Source organism: Centropristis striata, chromosome 5 (genome assembly GCF_030273125.1).
Source record: "Centropristis striata isolate RG_2023a ecotype Rhode Island chromosome 5, C.striata_1.0, whole genome shotgun sequence".
NCBI lineage: Eukaryota > Metazoa > Chordata > Actinopteri > Perciformes > Serranidae > Centropristis > Centropristis striata.
Genome location: NC_081521.1, coordinates 4,954,192 through 4,966,153, shown reverse-complemented (window position 1 = coordinate 4,966,153; position 11,962 = coordinate 4,954,192). Strand labels below are relative to the sequence as shown.

Genomic DNA, 11,962 nt, shown 5'->3' with positions numbered 1-11,962 from the left:
CCGTACGATTGGCTGATAGCTGATGACTCACTTCAACAGGCTGGTGTGGGGCTGGCAAGAAGAAGAGGTTGGCTGGGTGGGTAGGTGGGTGGGTGGGTTGGGTAGGTGGTGGTGGAAAAAGGGGGAGCAGGAGGAGGCAGGAGTAAATCTCTCTCCCACGGCTTGTACGCTTGTGTGCATTGTTGTTGTCAGAGCACGCCGCTTCTCACACACTAACACACAACATAAATACTTGCAGAGGGAGCCAACTTCAGCTATATACACTTTCTCACTGTTTTTCAGCCTCCCCAGTTATGGCTGCCTGTAGCCAGACTTGAGGAGAAACACAGAGCCTGGAGGAGAGAGAGAGAGAGAGAGAGAGAGAGAGAGAGAGAGCGAGAGAGAGAGAGGAAAAGGGAAAGAGAGAGAGAGTCTTGTGCTGATCACAGAGGCTGCAGCCCCCAGCCTTCCCTCTGTTGCTGCTACAGTACGTGTGAAAGGCGGAGAGGGAGAGGCAGCAGAGGCAGAGCTGGTGTTTGTCTCTGAGACTCGGAGGGAAGAGGAGAGCGCTGTGAGCTGTGCAGTGCAGCGCAGAGACCCTCAGTCCTCTGGTATGCGTCCAGTGTGAGCCACTCAGTCCAGTCCCTACGCACCTCCGCCGCTGTCTGAGCAGCTTCGCCACATCAGGACGCTGACGACCAGACCAGCCACACAAACAGGTGAGTCTCAACAGCCTCATGATGAAGTACTGTCAGTAGCGCAGTGCCAATTTGACTTCCATATCATAATGATTTGATGTTGTCATAAAGAGGATTTACGGATTTAACAAACAAACAAATGGATTTCTGAAAGTTTTCATAAGAAATGAGGCGAATCCGTCATTAGCCGTGCGTGCGTCGCAATGTGACGAGTTGGAGTGGGTTTTTTTTTTTTTTTTTTTTTTTTACACGTATGTTTTGTATGTGTGAAGGCTTGTTTACCTCTTTGACTGACAAGTGAAAAAGACCACAGGGACTTGGGGAAAAGCCTCTGATAGGAATGAACCGTTTGATTTCATCCGTTTCCCCCCATGTGTGAATCCATGTGTCCCTGAAAGAGAAAGTGGGTGGAGTGGGAACCGCTTCAGCTCTGCAACTGTTATATCAGTCTTGTTTGGAAACAGGAAAAAAAAAAAAAAAAAAACATGATGAAGACAGTGCCATCTCTAATGCTGCGCTTTAGGAGGACTACAGTATTTGATGGAATGCAGATTGTGCATACATTTCTGTTCGCAGCCTGTGGACACAGGCATTTCTTGAGAACTGTCAGGGAAATCTGCAGCTTGTCAGATTTCCACTATTTTTCTTGAGCTTAGTGTGAGCCTTTTGTCTCAACTGCGCAAAAGAACTACTGCACCCAGCCTTAATTGTTGTAGCATTGACAGAATGCGATCACTGTGGTATAAGATTGTAACAATATTTCCAGATCAAAGTCTAATCCATTACATAATGAGGTTTTCATCAGCGTTTTATCCGTCTAATGAGCAAGATCATGCAAAGCTGTTATTTCTGTGACATTTTGTGCAAAGCACAATGTGTTATTAATTTGCTACGAAGTAGATTTTATTGCCCATATGTCCACTTTGTCTAAAAGTGTCACAATCATATTAAAAGTAATTTATATGGCCACAAATGAGCTCAAACTTCATCGTCTTTATTTTGATACGAAGCCGTCATCTGAACCAAACATTGCAGGATTCAGCACCTTCTCCTCCTCCATGTTGCCGTGTGACACTTGTCGCTTGTACTGTTGCATCCTGGAAATGTAATTTGTGTGTCATGGCAGCTCAGGAGTGTTTACCGCAGGGAATCAGCAGGTCAGTCCTGAATTATTTCCACCATTGCACCACTTGTTGAATCAACTTTGGCTCTTTTTGAAGTTTGCCTGTGAAGTGGGTCTTAATGTGCCATGACTTACTTCCAGCCTGTGTGATTTGCGTACAGAGGGGACAGAGAAATACGAGGCTTTGAATAGGACCATATGGCCGAATGAGATTTCACAGAGCGGCAGTGTCTAGATGGTTTAAACCCCTGAGCCATGACCGTGATCTGGGCTGCCTTTGAGAGAAAAAAAAAAAAACCCTCCGTGTTTGTCGCTTTCACTGTGGATTCTGCTGTTGTTTGCCTCCGACTGTCAATCTGTCACCGACTGTGATGTTGAGGAATCAGCCCGAGCTCCCCATTGACCCTGCCACATCCCTTTATCACCCATCCATCACTATATCTGTCCCCACATCCATCCATCCATCCTTCCATCCATCCGTTCCTTCCTTCATGTTTCTCCCACTGGGTTTCAAATGTTTGTCTCTTCACTTTCACCGAGCACCTCCCTCCACCCCCCTCCGCTCTGGTCGCCACAGAAACGGCTGATTCAGGAAGGGTGGGCGGGTGTCTCAGAGCTCTTGCTGCTCTGCCCCATGCGGTGCTTTCACAGTACATTTCTGCTTCTGTGCTGCTTTTATGGCCCCGATATGCTGACAGTTCAGGTGGCTCTGTCAGATGTTATACAATTGCATCAGCAACACAAAGGCTGTTTGTTATGTTCCCACAAAGGACATTTTTGGTATTTAGAGTTTCATTACCATTCATGTTCAGTTAGTGCGAACATAGCGAGTCGCTTCACTGCCCGCTGACAAATTACCAGCATTGGGAGATTTATTTTTCAAAGGTTAAATGTGACTTTATTTATGATTCTGACGTCTGTCTCTGACTGGTGTGGTAATTAAGTAAGTGTTCGGTTGATCCTGTGAGGCCTTTTTTTTTGCTTAAACATAAATAACACACTCGGAGCCACACTGTGCATACTCATAGGCTACACTGAGGTGATTAATAATGTAACATACCATGACTGAGTCATTTAATAATAGATATGCTATGACCTTTCTTTGCACGAGGTCGATAAAGCAGGATGAGGGTGATTGCGAACTGGATTGAAATGAAAAGATGGAAATTCTTGGATAAATTACCCCCTTCTTAACCATGTATTACTGTAAACCTCCTACACAAAATGCAGCGAGCGCCAAATAAAAGATTTCGCCTCTGTAATTACAGATGAATTTATCAGAAGTGGCTTTCTGTTCTCGTGTTGTGGTTTTATCCATTTTTGTTGCATGTTTAGGATAGCTCTGGTTGCCATGGTGATCACTTGTACAGTAGCTTAAAACAGTGGCTTTAAGAAGAAGAAAAAAAAGCTCCTGAACAGGAAATGAAACCTGTGTTGCACCACAGTCAATTCCATGCAGGACCCCATGAGCTCGTCCTGCTGTGCCTGATTAAATTAAAATGGGAATTTGTATCCACTGAGAAGGTAATGGGGCAGACCGGCTCCGTCCAAATTGTTTTGCTCCCTTAAAACTCAAGCTTTTGATGTTGTGTTCATTGCACAAACACTTTGTTGATCACAGTCTTACTACGGCTCACTATCTCTGACAAATTAGCAAAAAGTTCCTTGCAGTTATTTGACTGTTTAAACAGAAATGAACAGCAGTCTGACACTTCTTGATATTAACTTGCTCAAAGCACAATTTGATCTCATCTTTTCTCATGAAAACGTCTCAGATAAGGGATATTCTTCTTTTTTTTTTTTTAGAACAAAATGGTTTAAATGTATGCAGGCTGCAGGGCTTTCTCCACCCTGCAGTGTTCAGCCATTACAGTCAGTGGTGACGCAGCCCGAGACTCACACAGCACACTGCAGACCCGTCACGAGACACAGCCAGAACAAAGAGCATACACTGTCATCTAAGAGAAAAACTCAACATGGATGATAACCACGGAAGCAGCCTTTCTTTCACAACACAAGGACTGTAAATCAGGACATATAGCATGACGCCACATGACCCAGGTGGCTCACTTTACTAATAACTGTCCGAGGTACCACTGTGGCACTGAACGCCTCAGGTGGGACACTTTTAGATATCCGTGTGTATGTACCTGTACTTTTTCGCTCCGTCACGTGAACTTGTGAGGTTGTAACTGTTTGAGGAGGAGTTCACAGATGACGTCAGGAACCTTTGATGATGCATGTAAGACTGCAGCTTTACTTGATTGTTAAACAAACCCAGAACTAAACCACAAAGGTAAGTTCATAAAAGAAGAAAATCAGACACTTGGATGTGTGTACTGACAAATAATTTTAAAAAAATGGAAAAAAGGGTAATGTTGACTAAAAGTTTTATGTAGAATGTAGCGGCACTCCGTTTGGTCTTCCTTCTTAACTGCGCCACTTCTATAGTCAGTCGATAAAAACACTCTTTTTCCACGCGAGCGACGAGACATGACAACTTCTTTGTCTTTTAAAATGTTTACTTAAAAACAACAAAGTTGTCATGTCTCGTCGTTCGCGTGGAAAAAGAGTGTTTTTATCGACTGACTATAGAAGTGGCGCAGTTAAGAAGGAAGACCAAACGGAGTGCCGCTACATTTAGTCAAAAGACTGTGTTGCTTCCACCATGACTAAAAACGAAACTTAAGATACACAGTCAGTTACCATAGTTACCACTATATAGTGACATCACAATGTAAAATTTAACGCTTAGAAACATTTTTAACCCTTGAAACATTTCTAATTGTATATTTTAAACTAACATACTCTTAGCATTGCATGAAATACAATGAAATTATTATCATTCATTTTTAACTGTTTTTAACTTAAATTATTATTAATGAACTGGCCCTTATTGGCCCTTACATAGAATGTAGAATTAAGCAAAAATAGTGATTTTTGAGGTGACAGCACTGAAACAAAAGTTGCAGAAATCAACTGATTCATTAATGAATAGATGGAGCAAAAACAGAAATTGACCTGGAGAGGTGGGCCGACCACATGTGTATGTGATAAAGACTTTCTGCAACATAAAGAGACATTTGTTTGGTACACAAATCCCGTGACAGTGGTGATGCACAGAAATCTGGGCGCTACACATATGAAGCCTCAGTGGGGGTCATTTCCATTTTAATCCATCCATTATCACACCTTTACAAAACAACTTAAACACCAAGTTAACACATTTGTATCTGTAGGGTAATAATCATTTATTAAATGTTTAGCATGCATTTTAAATGGAAATGTTTGCATATTTCAGATCTTCTTTCACTACTTGGTGTTATTGGAACATGGCACTTCCATTTTTCATGATTCATTTTGAATAGAGAAATAAAGAATATTCATATTTGTTATGGTTTTTAAGCCTTCAATAAATCCTAACTGCAACAACCAAATAAGACATGTTTTATTTACGAATACATTTACAACTGGTGCTAGCTTGTGGCATAATAAAACGTTAATATTAAGGGCACAATCCAAATTTGTACACAAAAAAGTATTAAACTGAAAAGACAGTATTGGATCCTGCTAATTGCCTGGTCTTTATACATGAAAAATGTTAGGTAATAACTCGGTATAAGTTCTTAAACTTCTCAGATCCTGCAAAAGGTTTATTTGCATCAGCAGTGTTAATGTACGCAGGACTAAAACTGATCAAAACATTATAATAAACGAACTATATTTTAAAAGCTATATGAGGAACATTATTTATTAAACGCATCTTAATGTTGCTTAATATTGTATCATATTTTTACAATAAGAGAGGTTCTAATATTGTTTTAGATACAATAAATAGTCCAATTTATTCTGTAGTTGACTTATAATGAAAATAACATAAAATGTCAAAATAATTGTAAATTTTAGTCACACAGTTACAAGTTTCTTGAAGTTGGTTTTATCTTCAGGCGGTGTGACATAACCCTATAAACTAACTGAAGCTCCAACACAGATAGAAGCAGTAAAGAACATTTGTGAATCATAAAACTGTCTGAGAAAGATCTACTGTAAAAGGGCAAACCAGCAGCAGGTACCCTGTTGGCTAGAATCGACCTGATTTACCATGATAATAAAGAGGCATAATAAAGGTAAACCCCAGCTTAAAACTGTCTACCTGGGACTTCAGAGAATGAATAAATCCCCTACAAACTGCAGGATCCTTGGCCACAACATGTGCTTCTCCTTTAATGGACAGCAGTTAAAACTCTTACAAGATAAGTCTGCTGATGTTGTATATTCTTACTCTCAGTAAATCCCATTAAAAGACCAAAACCAACAATGAATTCATCCTGCTAGCAGGTGTTCCCTAATCAGGTTATTCCTTTGTGCCTACATTGTTGTAGAAAAACACATCAGTGAGACTCAGTGTTGCAGTGGGTGACATGTTCCTGCATTACAATGGACATGGCCAGTGTAGTTTATTTTGAGTCGACCCCACACACACCCTCCTGCAGCTGTAAATACTCACAGCACCAAATCTGTAGTTGTCCCTTAATAATACACTTTTTATTCCTGTTTGATTACTGCAACATTGGCTAAAAACTACACTGGCCAGCTGCTTCAGGAAATGAATGTGTCGACTTATTTTAAAATGAAAGTAGGTTTTGGTGACCTATTTTCACTTCTTCAGCAGTAACCAGTGATTTCGGAGCCACAGTCAGGGCAGGAAAGTCTGGAAATAGAGACTCACACAGAGTTGGTTCCGGATATTTTAATAGGATTCTATGACAATAACAGAACATCAGAGTATTGCCAGCCTTATCCTGTACAATCCACAATTACAACATAAAAGCCATCTGGATCTGAAAGAAAACTGCATCTGATCACAATAATGTAGAACTAGAATAGAATAGCACCGGCATGATGCGTTCACATGCTGCTTGGATGGTACCATTTCCAGACTTCCTTTATACAATGTGGAAACAATGTGGATGCTACAAAGAAGATGTGTTGTGTTTTATTGCTCAGAGGATTTAAACAACACATTGATACCTGATTCCAATATGTGCATGACACAAAGAGCAAAGGGATCAGGTGAGCCATCAAATATGCACTGCAAAAAAAGAAAAGTTGGGTGAACTCAAAATTTCAAGGCAACAAACTTCGATAAAATTTTAAGTTGGACAATTAAACTAAATATTTTAAGTTTTGTTTTTGAGTTTGCTCAACTCTGAATTTCTCTGGCACGATTGTAACGCTGCTATGAATGTCAGCTAATGTTGTGACCGCATTTTGAGTTAGCATTGATACGCTAATGGCTACTCTCTTAGCTGTAACAAGCAGCACTGCTAGCATCAGTTAGCCGCTAGCATCAGTTAGCCGTTAGCATCAGTTAGCCGCTAGCTTTCGCTCATGACCGAATTTCACAACAAAGAAATAAGAGTTAGCAGAACTATTGTCCCTTGTTTTGAACCCCAACTTAATGATATAAGTAACAACAACTCGCCAACTTGTTTTTGAGCAGACAACTGGCTTCCTTTGTTGTGCTAACTTACATTATTGCCCTAAATGTCAATAATTTATATTTCCAAGTTTTACCAACTTAAATCACTGTTTTAGGCCAAAAAATACAAGTTGGCTTTTTTGCAGTGTGATCAGGAAACCCATCTTTCCGAACATTAGGACACCACTTGAACGCAGCACAAGTACCCCTTCTCGCTATATTACCAAAGTTGAAAAGTAATTTCACCCCATGATTTGGATCCACTCCAAAATGAAATGGGTTCTTCCTTGGCCCAGGCTGCAACCTTCCACCAAGTTTCATGAAATTCGGGAGCCAGCAGTTTTTCTGTAATCCTGACACACAAACTGCACGTCAAAACACTTAAAAGTTATTCAGTGAAACTTGTGACTTTAGACCTAAAGATACATGCCTATTACTCCAAGATAGACAAAGTGAAAGAACAATAATACCTTACATTTATGTAGAACAACCCAGATTCCCAAAATGCAGTGTAAAACTAAAATAAAGAGTGCATCATATTCACAATGAGTATATTTACAAAAAAGAAAAGTCTCCCAGTTTGAGCATTAGATATATTTTCTTTGTACTGTATTCAGTTGAATGCAGGTTGCAAAGGCTGTGCAAATCATTCCGTTCTGTTTTTATTACGTTTTTCACCGAATCCCAACTGCTTTGTAGTAATATAAGATGTTTTTGCTTTTGCTAATTTGAGGAAGCAACAAAGCCAGACTTGGTTGTACTCATAAAAAAGATTTAAGAATATTAGCGTTGGAACTCGCGGCTCATGCAGGGAGGTCGTTCTGCTTTGCTTTGGTGAGCAGATTAATGAGTATTGAGTGTTTCTTCCTTTATAGACTTTATTCTTTCTACACTCAGCAGCCACCAAGATTGATTTTTCCAATAAGTTGGCCTTGTCTTTTAACTGAGTAATTCTAGTTGTGTGGTTGGGGTGATGATGGTGTTGAGGAATATATTTTTTTTTTAAATGTTGCCACAAGGAATGAATGCAGATAACTTCCTTTTGTAATCTTAACTGTGAACAAGAACATTTGCAGCCCATAAGCTAAAAGGAGCATGCTCAGTTTAAAATACACTGAGAGGAAATCCGGTGAATCATGCTCTAAATAACATCTGAGGTGTACAGATGGCTTGATTTGATTTCCACGTGGAGTGAAAGGTGAATATTTAGCCTCCAACCGGTCGTTACCACAATCAGCTTCTCTTCAAGTTGATCCTGGATGATTCCCTGCGGCTTGCTGCCGTCTGATGACTAATGTTCTCCCAAGTGCCATATTAAAGCCCCTTAATTGGTTAGAATAAACCAATCATTAACTTGCTCATTAAAGCTTATTGTAGTGCTGAGCCCACTGTGACTCCATCGTAGCAAACTTCTGTAATTGTTCCCAAAGCCAAGTCATGGTCCTGTCTGCGACATTATTCAGGACTCATCAACACCAACGTCCTGACTCATTTTGGTTCTTTAAAGATTCCTCGCCACTTAGTGTCGAGGTGATTCTGCACTAACCTCGCTGTTCTGGCCAAAAATTCCCATCTGGACACACTCTTCTTGCCATCTGCTCCTCTGTTCTCTCATTGGCCAGTCCTTTTGACAGTTGTGAGGCCTCAAGTTCAAAATGTCCCCTTAGACCAGGGGTGTCAAACTCTGGCCCGTGGACCAAATTTGGCCCGCAGTGTAATTTTATTTGGCCCGCGAGGCAATACCAAATTATTATATTATTATTGTAAATGAATGACATTGATGTGTTTTTTATTTGAAATTTGATTTTGCATGTCTGCACTATTTAGTTATATATTATATGTTTATAAGCGTTGCTGGTTCCATATTTAATGTTAAAGCAAAACATGTTTGGTATATATTAAAAGGTTTATTTGTTCAATGTTGGCCCACGATTTTATTCAAGTTTTACATTTTGGCCCATTGTGTATTTGAGTTTGACACCCCTGCCTTAGACACACACTTCTTTTGGATGAAAGGAAGAAAAGGAGGTGAACTATGAGAATAGAGGAGGAGGCTTCAGAGGCGCAGAGATTCATAAAGCTCGGGGTTTAACTCGATTCACCACAGTGCGTTTCTTTAGCGCCGTGGCACTGCGCCTCTCAGCAGTTTCGACCCAATCTCTGTGTATCCTAGAAAGTGCTGACTGGCTTACGATAGGGATCACTAAGAGAACAATATTCACTTTGTGCTTAGTCAGAGGAAGACTGTTTCCCCTAAATTAAAAGTTACATCCAGAGAGAAGATGAAAGAGACAGGGACACACTGAGGCTGCAGGTGTATGGATTATTTGGCTGTGGAGAGCGACAGAATGATATAAATGCTGCTGCTGCTGTTTGTTGGTGTCGATTTTGGTGCTGGTTTGGCCTCGCTGACTGATGGATATGAGGAAACTTAACTCTAGGGGAATCATCTGTGGTGCTGCTGTGCCCTGAGGTTTAGTACTCACTCCATCCTCATACTAATGGCATCATTACTGGGCTTCTGAAATAGCATTTTCCTATCCACCAAATGTGTATACACACACTCACATGCACAAAAACCCAAAGAAGAAGAAATAAGAAATATATGCGTGCATGCTTTTATGATTTTAAAGGACATACTTATACTTAAAGTGGTAAAAAATAGATAAATCTTCGGTTAATGTTTACGAAATGCACAAAATAAGTATTTTTCTGTGAAGTGCTAAAGTGCATACTCCAGTTCAGCTCTTCTCACTGACCTATATTGATCTAAATAACAAGGATGATATAAAAGGATGGAAGAAGTAGCACAACATGTACCTGCCAACTAGGACACCCTCCATTACGTCATTACTGACATGTTTCACAAGCACAGATGTGAAAATCAGATATTTAATAATACATACCCAATAGTTCCACATATACATAACAAATAGTTGTTGTTGAGACTATGGTGACTGAAAAGCAGTCACTTAATTTATAAATGCATCCCAAGCACATTTAAAAATCACCATCTTTTGTTGGCTTTATCATCATTTTACAGTCCAGTGAGATCAGCTGCAGTAACCAACTGCTAAATAACATTTCTTGCCCATCGACCAGCTGATGCCTTTTAACAGATTAATTAATCAGGCATACACAGTCTGACAACATAAAAGCACCAGAAGGTTTTTCTAATTTTGATCACATATTCATAAGCATCCCTGAAATGGACATGCCCGTAATAGAACTCACCTCTCAACAAGGTATTTCAAAAGGTTTTTAAAAAGCATTTAATTAGATTTTCTCAACAAGGCCTGTAGAACCTGATAATGTAATAAATTCCCGATAATGTAATAACCCCGATAATGTAATAAAAATATGCACTTGAGTCCATTGAAAATGTAATAAAACCTGATAATGTAATAACTTCCCGATAATGTAATAAAGTGCATTTCCCAATAATGTAATACATGTTTATACCAATAATGTAATAAAGTATAACATTTATGGGAGGTTATTACATTATCGGGTTAGCCTTCATTTCGCAAGTCCTGATAATGTAATAATTCCCCAATATTGTAGAACCTGATAATGTAATAAATTCCCGATAATATAATAACCCTGATAATGTAATAAAAATCTGCACTTGAGTGCACTGAAAATGTAATAAAACCTGATGATGTAATAAATTCCCGATAATGTAATAATATCTGCACTTGAGTCCATTGAAAATGTAATAAAACCTGATAATGTAATAACTTCCCGATAATGTAATAAAGTGCATTTCCCAATAATGTAATAAAGTATAACATTAATGGGAGGTTATTACATTATCAGGTTAGCCTTCATTTCACTAGTCCTGATAATGTAATAATTCCCCAATATTGTAATAATTTAACAGCAGACCAGCCATTACTTGAGTTCAAGTGGTGATACTGTGTATCAACTCTAGCTCAAGAGCTCTAGCGCCACCAACAGGTCAAAGTTGAATGTTTATTAACTTTTGACCCGTTCATCCGTTTTTCACAAACGAGGTATCCATGACAACGAATGCATTCAACAGCTTCTTCTAAAGGTGCTTGGTGATAACCTCCCATTAATGTTATACTTTATTACATTATTGGTAATAAGTGTATTACATTATTGGGAAATGCACTTAATTACATTATCGGGAAGTTATTACATTATCAGGTTTTTTTACATTTTCATTGGACTCAAGTGCAGATTTTTATTACATTATCGGGGGTTATTACATTATCGGGAATTTATTACATTATCAGGTTCTACAAAGCCCTTAAAAGATATAGATTTTTATACAAATCTTTCAAATCTTATGCTTGATTCTCAAAAGAATGATTACACATTTTATTTTTGATAAAAAAAACTATCTACCTTATCTATAAATTATAGCATTTTCGGTAGTCATTCATTTATTTTTATACTTATTTATTACGTCACATATCCTTGTTCTTGTTTTTGTCCTTGTTTAGCTCGGTATTTTTAAATGTTTTTTATTCATGTTGTTTTGTGTTATGATTGTCATATGTACCTTATGCAGTGGCTCTTTCAATTTCGTTGCAGTTGGATTTCCACAGAAGTTAACGTATATGGTCTTCGCCCCATAAAGGGTTAACCACGTATCCAAACTCAGTTGGCAGGGGATTGGAGCCAATCCCAGCTGACATTAGACAAGAGTGG

At 39.1% G+C, this 11,962-nt stretch overlaps 1 protein-coding gene across 3 annotated transcripts in view; it reads left to right on the top strand.

Moving 5' to 3' along the window:
* Positions 1-459: 459 nt before the first annotated feature.
* Positions 460-11,962, top strand: part of LOC131971693 (prickle-like protein 2) — a 57,061-nt gene continuing 45,558 nt past the window's right edge. Inside the window, exon 1 of one of the 3 annotated variants that reach the window (XM_059333250.1) lies at positions 460-698. The gene's annotated coding sequence lies outside the window, so the exon portion shown is untranslated. Of the gene's footprint in view, positions 699-932; positions 1,835-11,962 lie in introns of those variants that run through there. The other 2 variants (XM_059333248.1, XM_059333249.1) reach the window with 2 other exon arrangements.